Here is a 16,219-nt window from a genome sequence, read left to right on the forward strand (position 1 = left end):
TATGATATTTCCCCTCCTCAAGGCACACAAATCTTGACAAAGCATCCTTCTCTATATACAGCCATAACAAGACCTCTATTGAAATAGTTCCCTATGCAAAACTGCTGGGAGTCCTTACTGACAATCAATTACAATTTGACACACACCTACAAACTAATATTAAAAAAAACACCAAAAGCTTGGAATGCTTTACCGTTAAAATTGCTCTCTTACTCCCTCATCCAAACAACTCCTATCCACCAGTTACCTCATTCCCTCTCTTCTATATGGAGCCGCTCTCCTTAACAACCTTCAATCAACCCTCAAATCTAAACTATCTTCCTGCTATAACAAAATCTCCAAGATTGCCACCAAATCCAAATTCTCCACTCATCACTGCAACTCCCTCCATTCCCTAAACTAGTTGGAACTCCCAACCTACCTGAAATACACTCAACTTACAAAAGTAAATAAGCTCATATTCAAACCCTCGAACTGTCCTTCTCTCTCCTCTACCCTAAAAATGCATCAGCCACACAGAACACTCAGATCCAATAATCAAAATCAACCCATATGTTCTCCAGGGCAACTCTTAATATCTTTCTCCCTTGCCAGATCATGGAATTCAGTTCCCCCACACATTAGAACCACCCCCGATATCTCTACCTTTAATACCTTACTCCACTCCTTTCTCTCCTCTCTCTGGGAATGCTCCTGCTCTCACCCCACCTGATGCTATCCACCCCTCTTACCCTTTCCCATCTCAATAAAAAAAGTGTATGCATTTTTCCAGTTTAATTGTTCAATTTTACTGTCCTCATATATACTTAACTATTGTTTGAATTTTCTGTTGCTTTTATTATTGTAAATATTGCAAATACTATATTGGAGTTTTTATTGTCAAATTGGCAAATTCTTGTGTTTGGAGCTTTTCTCCCTGAGCCTCCATTGAAAATGGGCTCACCTAGGCCCAATGGACCTTCCCAGTCAACAAACCGCAAATAAAATAAATAAATAAATTATATATATATATATATATATATATATATATATATAATTAGGTATACAGAAATCAAATAAAACACCCAAATACTGATGTTTACAAAGTCAACTACAAAACATCAGCTTTGCAAATGACAACACTACTTCTCATGTACCAAGCAACAATCATGGTGAATGAACATTTTCAACCAAAAATATAATAAAACATGGTTTCTTGCAGAGAGATTGATATCAAAATATCAAATGAACAAATACTGACACTTTCTGTGCATGCTCTGGTGATTACTTCAAAAAAGACTAAACTAATAAGTGTTTTTGCAACTTACAAAAACATTCTAGAAATGTATATTCATATTAATGAACCTGTTTGCAATGTTCTTGAGCTGATATTGTTTAATTGGTCCTTAAGGTTATGATGTTCATCAAAGATTTTTGTCGCAGACACTTCTCTTTTCCTAATAATTTTGATAATATAATTTATTTCATAACTCGAATAAAATATTGAAGAATATTACATTTCAACTAAATAAATGCAATCTATGTAGCTTTCTGATGAAGCATTTGACTTGTTTGTTATGTGCAAATTATTATGTAAAGGCACATATGTATGTATTAGATTGCTTTCTCTCTCCTTTCTTTCTTTCTTTCTTCCTTTCTTTCTTCTCACACGGCTTTTGCCATGGAACACTTTCAGGCAGAAGAAATGTTTTTAAAACATTCAAAAGTTTGTTTTAATGTGCAAACTGATAGAAATCAATCTCATGATCTCATGCACACAAGTAGACATCACCCACCTGCTAAACATTAAATTAAATGCATGGTTATTAGAAAAGGATTGTTAAAAGGAAAACATTTTTCTCTAAAGCAGTTATAATTCATTACATTTATTTAACACACCAAAAAAAATAAGTAAATAAACACAGAAGTTAATGAGTGCTTTTCTTCAAATGCTGATAAATTAATTACACGTTTATAAAGACTTCTTATTCCAAGATATGAATAACATTAAGCACATCTTAAAATACTTTTAAGTAAAATATTATAAATCTAATGTTCATTTCTGTAATTAATAAAATCTAATTTATGATTTGCTTTAAATATTTTAATACTTTAATAAAATTATTGAAGCTGATTAGTTAAAAACTATTTAAGCATTTCCTATTAAACATATACTTACTTCCCATATTTAGTCTGTGACAGAAATAGGACAACTTCTGCATCTATATTTTACATTTCTAAGATATTATACATAGATTTCAGTCATTTATCTTTCAATTTCTTTAGATTTCACATTTGTCTTCCAGTCCATTTTTCAGCATATCTTTTCAATGAAGTGGTACTCCAGTCCCTTCAGAGAATTCAAATATTTTATTAGTTTGAATGAATGTAACTGCATCTTCCATAATGTCAAATATTTTAAGTCCCTCAAATGAGATTATTTTAATTCTTTGAGTGAATAATTAGTGAGTATTTATTGTATTATTTTTATCTCCTTTATTAAAGGAAGACAAGACTTTCTTTTACTTACAGCTTTAAGGAAGGTGGTCATTGTGAGCTGGTCCTTGTCAAACCTAGTGACATTTTCTCCTATTAATTTGACAAAGTAAATGTCAGAATTAAAAATTTTCCATACTGAACACAAATATATCAATTATACATTATGAAGGACACCTGTTATTTGTGTATGGAGGAGTTAAGGCTCTGTGTACTTTTTTTAAGGTGTGGACAAACATTTTTGTTAAACAAAAAACATCTTTATTAAATTATCACTTATGACATAGGCAATCATAAATTTATATAAATGAAAACAAACCATATTGCAAGCATTTTACATCACAAACCATATTGACATAATCCTAATTACAAACATTATACATCACTTATAATCTAGCTAATCATGTCAGTCAAACATTACATAGCTCATTCAAGTCCTGCCTTCTTTTAAACCTCATTCCTCCCTTGTATGCATCATTCTCACAATTCTCATTTTTTCTATGTAATTTGCTCCTACCCTTTTTAAAAATCCCAATTCCAGTTGTTTTGTTTCTGTTACTATACTCACTACCTCTGGTATAGTTGGTTTAGACTTTGATTCCCATTTTCTAGTAATTGTTTTTTTGGCAGCCACCATAATTAGACTCAACAAGGCCTTACTATGTCTAGACAATTCCAATTCTGTATTATAGCTCAGAAAACTCATTTCCCTAGTTACACTAATTTGCTCACCCAGTATCTTTAACAGAGTAGTCTGCAGGGAATATTTAAAGTCTGCCAATGCATTACACTCCCAGAAAATATGTTCCCAATTACCTCTTTCTTCCCCATCACACCTCCAACATTTGCTGTCTACATGTGGAAAAATCCTCTGGAGTCAACTCGGGGTATAAAAATATCTATGTAAACATTTCCAAGCAAAAATCCTAAATCTTCTAGATTTTATTACATATTTGGGTGATATACATATATCCCTCCATTATTTCTTTGTGAATTGTTTATCCAACATCTCTTCCTTGTCCTTTCTAACCTCCTGTAATTGATTCTTATAGTTATCATGCAATATTTTATATGCTCTACTAATTATTCACTTTTTAATGGCAGCTTCTGTTCTAGATTCTACTAAAAACTCTACCACTTCTGGTCTTTCATTTAGGACCCCCTATTTCTTTCTCTTTGCTTATACTCTGATATCAATCCTTGATAGGGAAGGCAATCTCTAACCTGCAGTCCAAATAAATTATTGGTGTCTTCCCATTCTTACCTTTCCCTCTCTAATTATTTACTCCCAACAGCTTGGTTTCTTTGCCAATTTTTGCCAATAAGTCTCTTGCATATTGTCTGTATCCCTAATTGTAGTCATCCCTACTGGCAGAATCTCCTTTCTTCATTCTTATATTGGCTTAGTTCTTGGAATACTTTCTGCTACTTTATGAATATATTATTCTGTATGATTATTGTTATTCTCCTTAAAGATCTGCATCCAAAATCCCAATCTCTCCTTGTTTCTTGAGCTTCTCCTGCTTCATTATTAGCCCTTTCCACTTTGAATTATAGGTTTCTGTTGTGCTATGTATAAGAGCCTTAACTGTGTACCTCTGAAATATCCTTTTAAATTGTTAAATCAGGTAATCCCAATCCATATTGTTGTATTGGAAGAATCATCTTATCCCACTTGACTCTTTCCATCTCCCCCTCCCAGATAAAATCCTTCATATCTTTATTAATTGCTATCCGCAACTTCTCTTCTGGTTGATAAAGATATGCCTGACCCATGTATAAGTCTAAAGGGACTAAAACATTTTAACTGCTTGTATCTTACTCTCCATATCCATATCCATATCCATATCCATATAACAGGGCTTCCAATTTCTCAGTTTTTATATTATATTTTGTTTAGTCTCCTACAGCAAATCCTTAGCTGCCACACCAGAATCATTTTAATCCATACTCCTAAATACTTCATTTTATCATGTCCTCATAAATATGGATATTACTGAACCAGCTCATGTGTAGGTATATAATTTATCGCTATTGCCTTTGATTTAGCTTCATTAATTTTGTAGCCCAAAAAGATTTGAAACTGTCTCAAAGTGTTCTACAACACTGTAATGTCCTTTTCCTGTTTTGTCGGGTATAAAAGAATATCATCTGCAAATAGGGTCAGCTTTTATTGACTATCATACCGATTATATGCTTGAATTTCTGAGTATCTTATTTTCTTTGCCAGTAGTTTTAAATATAATTCAAATAACAAAGGGAAAGATGGCATCCCTGCCTAGTTCCACTGCTCAATCAGAAATTATCAGAGAGAACCCCACCCACTTTAATTTTTGCCTCTGATCCCTCATATATCCTCCTAATTAACCTTATAATTTTATCAAGGAATGCAAATGTTTCCATTACCTTGCTCATAAGCTCCCAGGTTACTCTGTCAAATGCTTTCTCTGCATCAAGACCCACCAACAACAGTGATGTTTTCTTACATTCTGCTTCCCTCTGGATCATTAGTGTCCTGTTAATGTTGTCAAATGTTTGCCTCCCCTTCACAAAACCACATTGATCCATATCTATCACTTTTGCCATTCTTTTAGCCATTTTAGACATAAACACTTTATAATCATGGTTAAGTACTAAAATTGGCCTGTATGAAGTTGGAGCTTATGGATTTTTACCATCTTTAGGTATTAACAGCTATCACCATCTTCTTCCAGGATGTTGGTACTTCTCCTCGTTTTAAAATACTGTTAAACAAAACCTTCCAGCTCTTTATCAGTTTTTCCCTCCTAGCTTCCAAACTTACACAGGAATACCATCTATTCCTGGGGACTTTCCTCTAGACTTGTTATACATTACCATTTTTATCTCATCTCCTCCTGTCCTAACTGTTAGTAATTGAGCCTCATCTACCTCTAACCTTGGCATATTTAATCCTTCCATAAGCATTTTATTTGTACCTTTTCTTGATTCCCATATTTCTCTACTTTATACAGACTTTCATAGACTTTCCAACATATTTGTAATACCTCTACAGGATCTCTTGTTACCTTTCTTGTTATAGACTGCCTAAGCTTGGCAACAGCCCTTTCTACTTTCTGTTGCCTAGAGTTATTAACAAAAAACAGTTGCTTAACAGCAATTTGTTTTAAACGTATGCGTATTATTGAGGTAATCCCTTATTTTCTGTTTAGCATTCTGCAGTTGCTCCTCTTGTTTTCTGTGAGATTCCACCTATTATGCAATACTTTAACATTTGTCAATCCCTCTAAATAATTCATGTTACTTCTTAAGCATATCTCCCTTTCTTTTACTTCCACCCTATTTTAAACTCCACTTTAATTTTATCCCACTCCCTAGCTATATTTTCAAAAGAAATGTGTATATTCAAAGTTGTATAGTCTCTAATAGCACCTGAGTAATTTCCACTACCCATTCCTTAAGTTCCTCTGTTTTCAACAGATAGGTGGGAAAGCTCCATTATCCCATTTATATTCATTACCCTGTATTTTTATTTTCTTTATTATTGGTGCATGATCTGTAATAGTTACTAAGTGAATATCAAGACCTTCAATTAAATGCACATGCTCCTGTGAAATGTGAATTCTGTCTAGCCTAGCACAGTTTTTGTATCTTGGAGAATAATATATAAAGTCACTCCAGACTCCTAGTACTAAATTCATATCTTCCATGCTAAATATTTTCATAAATTTCTTCAAATGTCTACCTTCCTTTGTTATACTTTCCCTTCTGGGTCCCCAGGCACATCTTCACTTATGCAAATCAAATTCAAGTCCCATCTATAATTAATATTCATTACTGAAAGCTGATTGTTTCTCCCAGAATTCTCTTGAGCTCCATTGCAGTTTTAAGTGAAACATAAAGACATGCCAATGTAATCTTTTACCCTTGCCAGTAGCCCCTTAGTACTACTAATCTCCATTATTATCTTTTATTATCCTCTTTTTTGACTATTGGAGCTTCTCTTGCAATTAATATAAGTACTCATATTTTCCTTTGTGTCATGTATTCTGCTGAATAACCTTCCTAAAAACCTTCCTTTATCAAATTCATATGTTCAGTTCTTTCCAACTGTCTCTTGTAACATATCTATTTGCATTGTACTTTTTAATATAGTTCACTACTGTTTCTTTTTTGTATTTATCTGTGAGACTACTGACATTTAAAAACATTACAGAAAGCATAATTGTATTGAAAAGTTATTATTTCCACCTTTTATGTATACCAGCTCTTTTGTTAAATGTCTAGTTCCAGCTTTTGTGTTACAAACATATACTGTTTGGCAGGTTGAGCTTTATACAGTTGTTTCTTCTCATATCCATTTGACCCAATGTCACATATTACAAAACTTTGTTTTATTGAAAGCTCATCCCAATACCCCCTAAAAACCTATTAACATAATACTAACACAAAAAATCATGTCCATCTTCAAATATTGAAGTTTTACCTCCTAATAGGAACAAATGTCCCAAACTGACAGTCACACTCACAGACTTGAATAACCTAAAAGAAAGGTTATCCACACTAATACTCATGGTGCAGCTTGTGCTTCTACTAAGTGCTGTCTGGTTTTGTCTTATCTTTATAGCTCTCCCAGCTGGGAAACACATGAATGCTTTCAGAGAACATTATCTCTTAGCCAATTTCTCTTTTTTCCTAGCCTATTTCTCTTTATCAGATTGTATTCATGGAGACAAGAGGACCAGATACAGAATTTCTACTAAACATACATTTATTTTCAAGAAAAGAGCCTTATAATATTTAATATTTTTTTTCATTTACTTTCTTTTTCTTAAAACTTGTTACTAGATCAAGCTAAGGGCCTTAATCCAGTCATTCCCCATCCAAGAATGAGAAAAAAAGCACATTACTTTTTCTTTTGTCATGCTGTTTTAATGATTTTTTTTTACATTGCAGTGCCTACATTTCTTGAAATTGAATAAGGAAAAAGAGATGGGAGTAAGAAAAAAATAAAAAATACAGGAGTACCTGTTTACAATAGTATCCCCATTACACATAAAAGCAATTGAGAAAAGTTTACTTTATAGCATGCAGAGAAAATAATACACTATATAATAGTGTCATTAAGAAAATATTTTGTTTTAAAGTTAAATTTCTCCCTTCTCTTTCTCTCCCCTAAGTATTTTTCTGAACATTAATGACATGAAGTAGAATATATACTTTAAAGTCCCCCTCAAGTCCAACAAATTCCAATATTTCCAGATTTTCTTCTTCTGTCATATTACACTAGTATAATTATTGCTTTATAATCCCACATTTGTGGATTTCTAAGTTATTGGTTTTATTCCTGTTCATCTCCATCTCCCAAATCCTGTCTCTGCTTCATTTCCAATGTACTCTCATTTCTTCTTGACAGTTCTCATGCTCCCTTCCTTCTGTCTGGCATATTCCATTGAAACATTGGAAAAGATTTAATTGGCACAGTCTCTCTGTGGTCTTTATTATCAAAAGAACAAGAAGCAGAATCTCCTTCTATTTCACAGCTCACTTTTTGTTGGACAAACTTTTGTATTTCCTCCTTAGCATGTACTTCATCAAAAAATAATTTTGTCCCTCCAGGGAAGAATATTTTGAAGATAGCTGGGTACAGCAGTTTCAGTCTCATGCTTGCTTCTTGACATTCCCTGAATAGTGGAATAAATTGTCTCCTCTTCTGCTTGGTGTACAATGAGTAATCATTCTCCACAAACAGTCTGCTGTCTCCCACTTTTAGTACTTTTTCCTTCTGCCACAATTTTGTCAGAATCAACTCCTTCTGCTGGTAGTATTGCATCTTTACTACTAAAGGTCTAGGCTGCTTTTTCATAGCCAGGTTTAGATTATACACATGATGTGCCCTTTCAGTTAACAACTCCTGCTGTAGAATACTATTCCAATTGCTTATTTGTGTTTTCATAAAATTAATAAAGTCTGTTCTTTTCAGCTTCTCTGGTACTACTGAAAAGCTCAGGTTTTCCCTATGTGCTCTGCCCTGTAATTATATTATTCTTTGAAACATCTCTTCTTAAGCAGTATCACATTCAGCCTGCCTTTTCTTCATTTTGACCTCTGATTTTTCCAGTGTTATCACCTCATATAAATATCTGTTTAAAGCTTCTTACCTTTTTTCTAGCTTTTTTGTTTGAGTTGATATACTCCATCAGTGTTTCATTTATTGGAACCAGGTCTGTGCACAGCTGTTTTATGCTTTCCTCTAGTTACTGGAAGTCATGCCTGGAGTTTGCACTGCTTTTTGCTGAACAGCTGCAGTACTCTTCCCAGTCATTTTTATCCTCACCTTTTGTAGCTGACTTTCCTTCAGGTCCTCTGTATTTCTTTTTTTCCTGGCATCAACTTAGTGTACTTACTAGCTAGTTACTGAAATTTACCCAGAAACACAAACGTCCACTGACCTTCTCTGCTGAACTTCTGTTTTCACACTGGGATAACTAGAATTAAGCTGTTATTCAATGTGCAGCCATCTTGGAAGTCTCAAGGCTCAATGTACTCATTTGATACCAAATGTAACTGCTTCAGTTAAGACATTTGGTAACCAAGATGTCAAAAAGTTAATTATATTCTCACATTTATTATTTTCAGGAATACCGTGGGTTGTGACATTATTTCAGCCATTCTCTTTAATTTATCTAAATGACAGTTATTTTGTTTTAAAAGGAATTCAGTCTGTCTCATGCCTTCTGTCATTCTCCCCTCAGTGTGCCATTAAAGACATTCTCCATACTCCTTATTTGGGCACTTTTTTGTTTTACTAAACTTCCTATTCATTTAATTTGCTTCTTATACTCCTCTTTCACGTCATCAATTTTGATGTCTAGGTTGTCCAGTTTTATAGAAATGTCCTGAATACTGGACACTAGAGCTTGATTTTTTCACTGAAGATTCTTGTGAACTTGTTTTTGAGACATTCATCTCAAGGTATCTTCTTTTCACTATTTGAGCTGAAATTCTGACAGGAAAATGGGAGTAGTCAAATATTTTCCTAGATTCTTCTGTTCACTGCTAGTTTATAAATTTTCTAAGTAAAATTTCATTTAAAAATTCTTCTTGAGCTGATAAATTTGTCAGAAAAGATATGACAGTTGCGAAGCTATTTACATATGATGCTATCACTAAGCCATCTTATCCAAAAGTATCATATATTCACAGCACTAGGTCTTTCATTCCAAGAATCAAGAAAATGACCAAAAATAAAATAAAGGGAACAAAAGACCAAAACCAAGAACAGATTTTATATTTTGCTCTTACATGATTATAAAGTTGCTAGAATAAGAGAGTCTGAAATTACATGCATTTTATGAAGGAGATAATGTTGGAAACTCAAATGTCTTCCATTATTTAGTGACTGAAAACCTCAGTGATTTGTCATAAAACCACAGGTTTTATGAGAAACAGACCCAAACTATGAGGTAAAATTATGGATTTTGTATGAAATCAGGGAATGTTAGGATGTTTGCATTTGTTACCATTTACATCAGCTTTGTAAGATGTCTTGTTTATTTTGAAAGGTGCTCATTAATTTCTGTGGACTTTAAATGAGATCTTTGGAACTGTGGAACTTTAACATGCAAATTAGGATAAACTCATGCTATGTCCACAAACTGCAGTACGTCAGAGCATTCCTCATATTCTAAGGTAGTGCAATATTGGAGTTATAGCAGTGGCATTGGGTTATCAGGGGACAAACCCCCACTTCAGAAAATACTTTCAGGTTTTAATAAGAAGTTTCTGTGTTTACTATTAGTTGGTGGAATTGCAGGTAAACTGTTTGAGGGTTAGGGCTTGCATAGTTGAGTACTGGACCTGTGATAAGGAGCCATTTGAGCAGTATAATGGAATGATCATAGAGCTGTTTCTGTTATTAAGCTATTAAAGGGAAAATGTGTTGCAACTAACAGTCCTGTTCTCAACAAAACTATTACCTGCCCTGAAGTCAGCATTCATGTGTCTATCATGTTATAAGGTTGCAAGCGTGGGAATTAAGTGAATGTCTAGAGTGAATTGGAGTAAGGATAATGTCAGAGGTAGATCTGCAGTTTCCATGGTAGCTCTCTTAAAGGAAAGACTGAATGCCAGACAAAAAAATACAAGCATGAGCAATATCAAATAAAATAGAATCTTAGTGCATTAGAGCAGTGGGTTAATGCTGCTGACAGAGTAGCAGAAAAGCAAAATAGAAATGACAGAATAGCTGAAAATGATCTGGTAGGGTGCATTATCTGGCACAGTGTACCTGTTAGGCAGACAAAAAAGAATGTACCGTATCTGAATATGAATGTTGGACAGCTTAATACAGTTCATACTAAGTTGTACTATATCTATATCTATCTATCTATATATATATATATATATATATCTATATATATATATATATATATATATATATATATATATATATATATATATATATATATATATACACACACACACACACACACACACACACACACACACACACACACACACACACACACACACACACACACACACACACTCCCTTCACAGCCTCGAAGTTTCAAAACTTTGAATTGTAAATGGCCGAGACTATAAGATTGAAGTTCTGAAACTTTTCAACGTTTTGACTGAAAATTGCTGTACAGCATGGAACAGGAAATGTACTGTTTTCCTCACTGTAGTGCAATCCCGGCGGTGGTATATTTATTTAGCAGGAGGTGTGGGGGGTGCATAGCACTTGCCCCCTGCAAAAACATATGAATAAAAAATGAGCTATTGCAATGCCAAGAAATTTATTAGAACAACAGAGCTTTCGGATAAGATCCTTCTTCAGTGTACAATAAAACACAAATAGTGAAACCTTTATATACAAAATTTTTAAGAAGCACAGGCAATCAGGTCAAAACTGAAACCAATCAATTAATTAATTAAATAAATTAATTATTGTATTAAAGAAATTGCCCCTCAGATTTACTTTTCCTCTAGTCCTGCAGAGGTGGCCATTTAGGAGCAGGACGGCAGCGAGCCATGCATAGTAATGAGGCATGCTGCCTGAGCTCCTAATCTTACACGGAGCGTGTAAGAGTGCAGGGGGCATGTCTGAGAGCAGAGCACTCAGAATATACACCCCCCCCCCGCAATGAAGAAGAGCAGAAACTGGTAAGAAATGAGCAAGACTGCTCATAGGTGTCTGCATATCCCCACCAACAGTCCCCCATGTGTACAACAGCAAAAGTATAGAGAAATAAAATGAAGAAACCTTTTTTTTTTTTTAAATTCGATTAAAGCTAACCGTAGGTGCGTGGGTGTGCCCATCGCTTAGCTATGGTTAATGCAGCTTAAATGGCTGAAGATGATAACAAGGAAGATATATGCAAATGAATCAGCATAACAATAGTGTAGTGGGCAGTGCATTTGCCTTACGAGCAGCTATTCCAGGTTTCAGTCCCACTGCAGCACATTCCATTTTCCATGGCAAAGCATATTATGACTAATATTTTTGTTGCATAACCCACTGAATAACATATATTTATGAAGTGGAGTACTGCAGTAAATGCACATGTGAGGTGTCAGTGTCATAATGAATAAAGCACTAGTAAGCATTTTTAAGCACCAATAAGCAATAGTAAGCATATTTAAGCACTAATAAGTGAACATAAGCCTGTTTGCATGGCAGTAAGCAATGGGCACACAGGTTAAGCAATTCTAAAGCTAACTCACTGCAAGCATATGTAACGGGAGGTTAGCATTGCTTACCCTTGTGCCAACCTGCACAAACCCGCTTACATCTGCTCAAACATGCCTTAATCACTCTGTATCCAACGGCCCTTGTTCTGCCGTTCAACAAAATAAACAGCCATAGAGGTCTTGAACCCAGTCACAGTAGTTAACCACCAAGCCATCACAGAAGTACAGAAGAATGAGGCATCAGCAAACAAGTCTTCACCATAGTAAAACCAAACTGAGCCTGTGAAAGGAATCAGTATACAGACATATGTGCATTAACCCACTACATAACATAAATATGTGAATTGGAGTAAAGCAGTAAGCCCAGATGTCAGGTGTAATTGTAACAGAGTGTCGAAGTCCCCAATAAAACACAATGACCCCATACAATGTACGTACACATGAATCATGGATACCAGGCATACATATAAGGTGTAATAAATAATCACTCAATACCAAAAAGGAATTATAATGCAAACTGTAATGTAAGCAATGCTAAGCATTGCACAGGCCAGCTTAGGAGGTGTAAGCAATGTGTAGGCCAGCTAACTCAATGTGCTCAATGTTATACCCCTTTAAACAATGCCAACCCTAGGTAAGCAGGTTTGCCCATAGCCTAGTCTTTTCAAAACCGGCCAGTCACGGAAAAGTGTGGGAAATCTGCCCTACCTGAACCCAAGAGGAGGGAATACATCTCATAACTGGTTGTAGCTTCCCCTTGCAGCCACAATGGCAGTAAGGGGAGAAGGTGTGCGCTTTTGGGCGCAGTGCTGGTGCATCCAGGAGTCCAGAGTCATCGCAGGACTCCTTGTCAAAGACCATGATCAGAGACTGCTGCAGGGCCAGTACCTGGGTTCCCAATATAAGGCAGAGGCCTGGGACCATCTCGCCCGTGACCTCACCAGTGCCATTGGCATACCCCGAAGTGGTGAGCAGATCAGGCATCACTATGCTGACCTGAAGCAGCATAAGGGGCACCTCTTGGACCAGTGGATCCAAGAGGCTAGAGCGGCATGGGATGTTCCAGTTGTGTGTAAGTATCACCCCACTATGTGTGTAATAATTGCCAGCACAGGTATATCATGAATAGGTATGGCTAAATATTTCTCTTATGTCCCCCACAGCTGCAATGGAGCAGGCCACGAACCAGGAGGCCCACACCAGTCGCCTGGTGAGGTTGAGACGTGAGGCAGGTCAGTACTACTCATGCATTTACTGTCATAGGAAATAAAACTGAAAGTAGTAGTAAATCAATTGCCTGTATAAAACCTGTATTGTTCAAGGCAAGTACTGCATACACTGGAGAATATGGCAGGAAGACTCTCATATAGTATGTATATAAATAAAAGCATAACAGCCTGACAATAAAGGTCTAACTGCTGGACTGCATGTGTATACTCTGGCATCATATGGTAATGTAGATTTGCAATCATGTAACAGTACTGTGCTATTAAGCACTGTTACCCACACTGTGCACCGTAAACTGAATGTGTAGAAATGCCTGTATATGACTGATGTAATCCCCAGAGGCCATTTAGCACAACTGACAGACAAATAGACAGAAAACAGGGAAAATACAGACAACAAAACCCAAATAGCACATGCAAATGAGATGTGAACTGTTGTTTTGTTTAGCACACACATCCATGGTTCGAATCCTGGGAGGGTTGTAGTCTGCATGCAGAATCATACCCCACAACTGTACAGATATGTCCAGAATGTCCAGTAAAGTGGCCCATATCTGTTGCCTATCAACCTGTCCCCCCGGGAAATCAGTGGGATGACCCCAGAAATATAGGCAGCAAACAGGAAATACAACTGATTGACACACATCTATGAGAACAAAGTTGGCACACTAGCAACTCCCCAAAACCTTATGAGACTAAGAAGCCACGTATGCCCCATATACACCACAACCTGTCAAGTTGTGGCCAGATGTGTACAGTAACAGAGTGAGATGTATGTGCATAATAGTAATGTGGAATCTGGTACTGTATGTGGGAACATTCAGGTAGTGCTAACAAACAATTCCCCCACAAGTCTGCCAAATACCAACACTGTGCCCATAAATACAAGAATGATACCCTGTACTGGTACTGTTTATATTGGTATTGTATGGCATTGCGACTGATGCAGTTGCTCTGATTAATTAGGTATTACACATCACTGTCGCCCACGCTGTCCTACAGAATATTACTGTCTAGGAGATTTATATAAGAGTGTTGTAATACAAGGTCAGAATGCAAAAGCACAGGGGATTAATAAGACAGAACTCAGATAGGAGGTATACAGCAATATCTATATAGCAGACACAACTGTGATAGACAGTGTTTAAGTTGTAGCAGACACAGCCATGGTCTGAATCCTGGGAGAGGATGTAGGCTGCATACAGAATCATACCCCAAAACTGTACAGATGAGGCCAGAATGTCCAGTATATGGGCCCATATCTGCTGCCTGTCCCCCTGGTAAGTCTGTGGGATGATCCCAGATGTTTAGCCAGCAAACAGGGAATACAAGTGATTGCCAAACATCTATGAGAACAAACCTGTCACTGTAGCAACCACTGAAACTGTTAGGAGAGTAATATTTCAAGTATGTCCTATCTACGCTCCCATGTTGTCAAGTTGTGACCAGAGTGTGTACAGTAACAGAGTGAGATGTATGTGTATAATACTACTGTGTAATCTGTAGGTTTGTGTGGCAACAGTCAGGTAGTGCTAACAAACATTGCTCCCACAGGTACGTCGGATACAAACACTGTGATGAGAAATAAAGACCATTATAACCTGTACTGGTACTGTTCACTCTGGTATTGTAGGGAATTGTGAGTGTTGCAGTTTCTCTGAATAATAAAGTATCACTGATCACTGTCACCCACACTGTGCTACATAATATAACTGTGTAGGAAAGCATGTATATGTGTGTGTCAGGTCACTAAAGCTGGAAGAGGGCAATATTATAGATATGTCCCAGCACACCAGCATGTGGTCAACACATGGCCAGAGTCTGTGCAGAAAGAGTTGGATAGCTATGTGCACAACATCAACCTGGAATCTGGGAGTATGTGTAGAAACAGTTAGTGTTAACAAACGTTCCCTCCACAGGTATACCAGGTAAGAGGTGTATACTGCAGGTAAAACCAATTCATGTGTAATGATGATGACAGCCATATCACTGTCCAAACTAAGGCTATAGGGTAGTGTAGTTAAGACTTGTAAGGTACAGATAACAGCACTGACTAGTAAAGTAATGTGGACTACAGGAATATACTAGTTGTTAATTGACATCTTTCTCTAACCCCCACCGTATCTCCAACAATAATCAACATACCCACCCCAACTTGTATGTAATGACACCTATTTTCTGATAATGTCCAGTTGTTTGATAAATATTTTAATTGTTCCCATGCATGTGCCATATTGAATTATTCCAACATTGGTGGCATGGTACCATCAATGTACCTGCTTGCTGTTCTTATTACCACTGTGGTCCCATATATGCATGTGTTCTGTTTGTTATGCAACTGTTCCAAATCTGGTGTCTGTGTTAATGGGAATATCTATGCATGCTGTTATACCTAACCCTGGAATGTGTTGACTATTACTAACCCACATATGATGATTAAATCTAAACACTATAGCATGCTTGGGAAGGTTGGTCCCAGCGGACCCACCTGTCCCACCTCAGCTGGCTGTGACACTGGGCACCAGCATGTCTGAGGCCCAACACGGGACCTCCCTGTCCATTGGTCCTGCACCACCATCGGGTGGGAACTGCCTCAGGGGATGGGGCTCACCCCATCCAGGAGCAGGCGTGGACAGGCACCTGTCACCCATTGCCAGGTCGTGGTCATGGTGCGTAGAGAGATCAACCAGCAGCTTGGTGATCTCATTCCAGCTCGAGGGCCATATGTCACAATTAGAGCATCAGCCTGGCTCTGCGACTCAGCCCTCAGCACAGCCACCATCGGGGCTGTGAAGGTGCAGTGACTGCCCATTGGTGGGGACCTCAGTCCCACTGTTTCC

Source organism: Protopterus annectens, chromosome 8.part1 (genome assembly GCF_019279795.1).
Source record: "Protopterus annectens isolate FY-2018-M chromosome 8.part1, PAN1.0, whole genome shotgun sequence".
In the NCBI taxonomy this organism is placed as follows: domain Eukaryota; kingdom Metazoa; phylum Chordata; order Ceratodontiformes; family Protopteridae; genus Protopterus; species Protopterus annectens.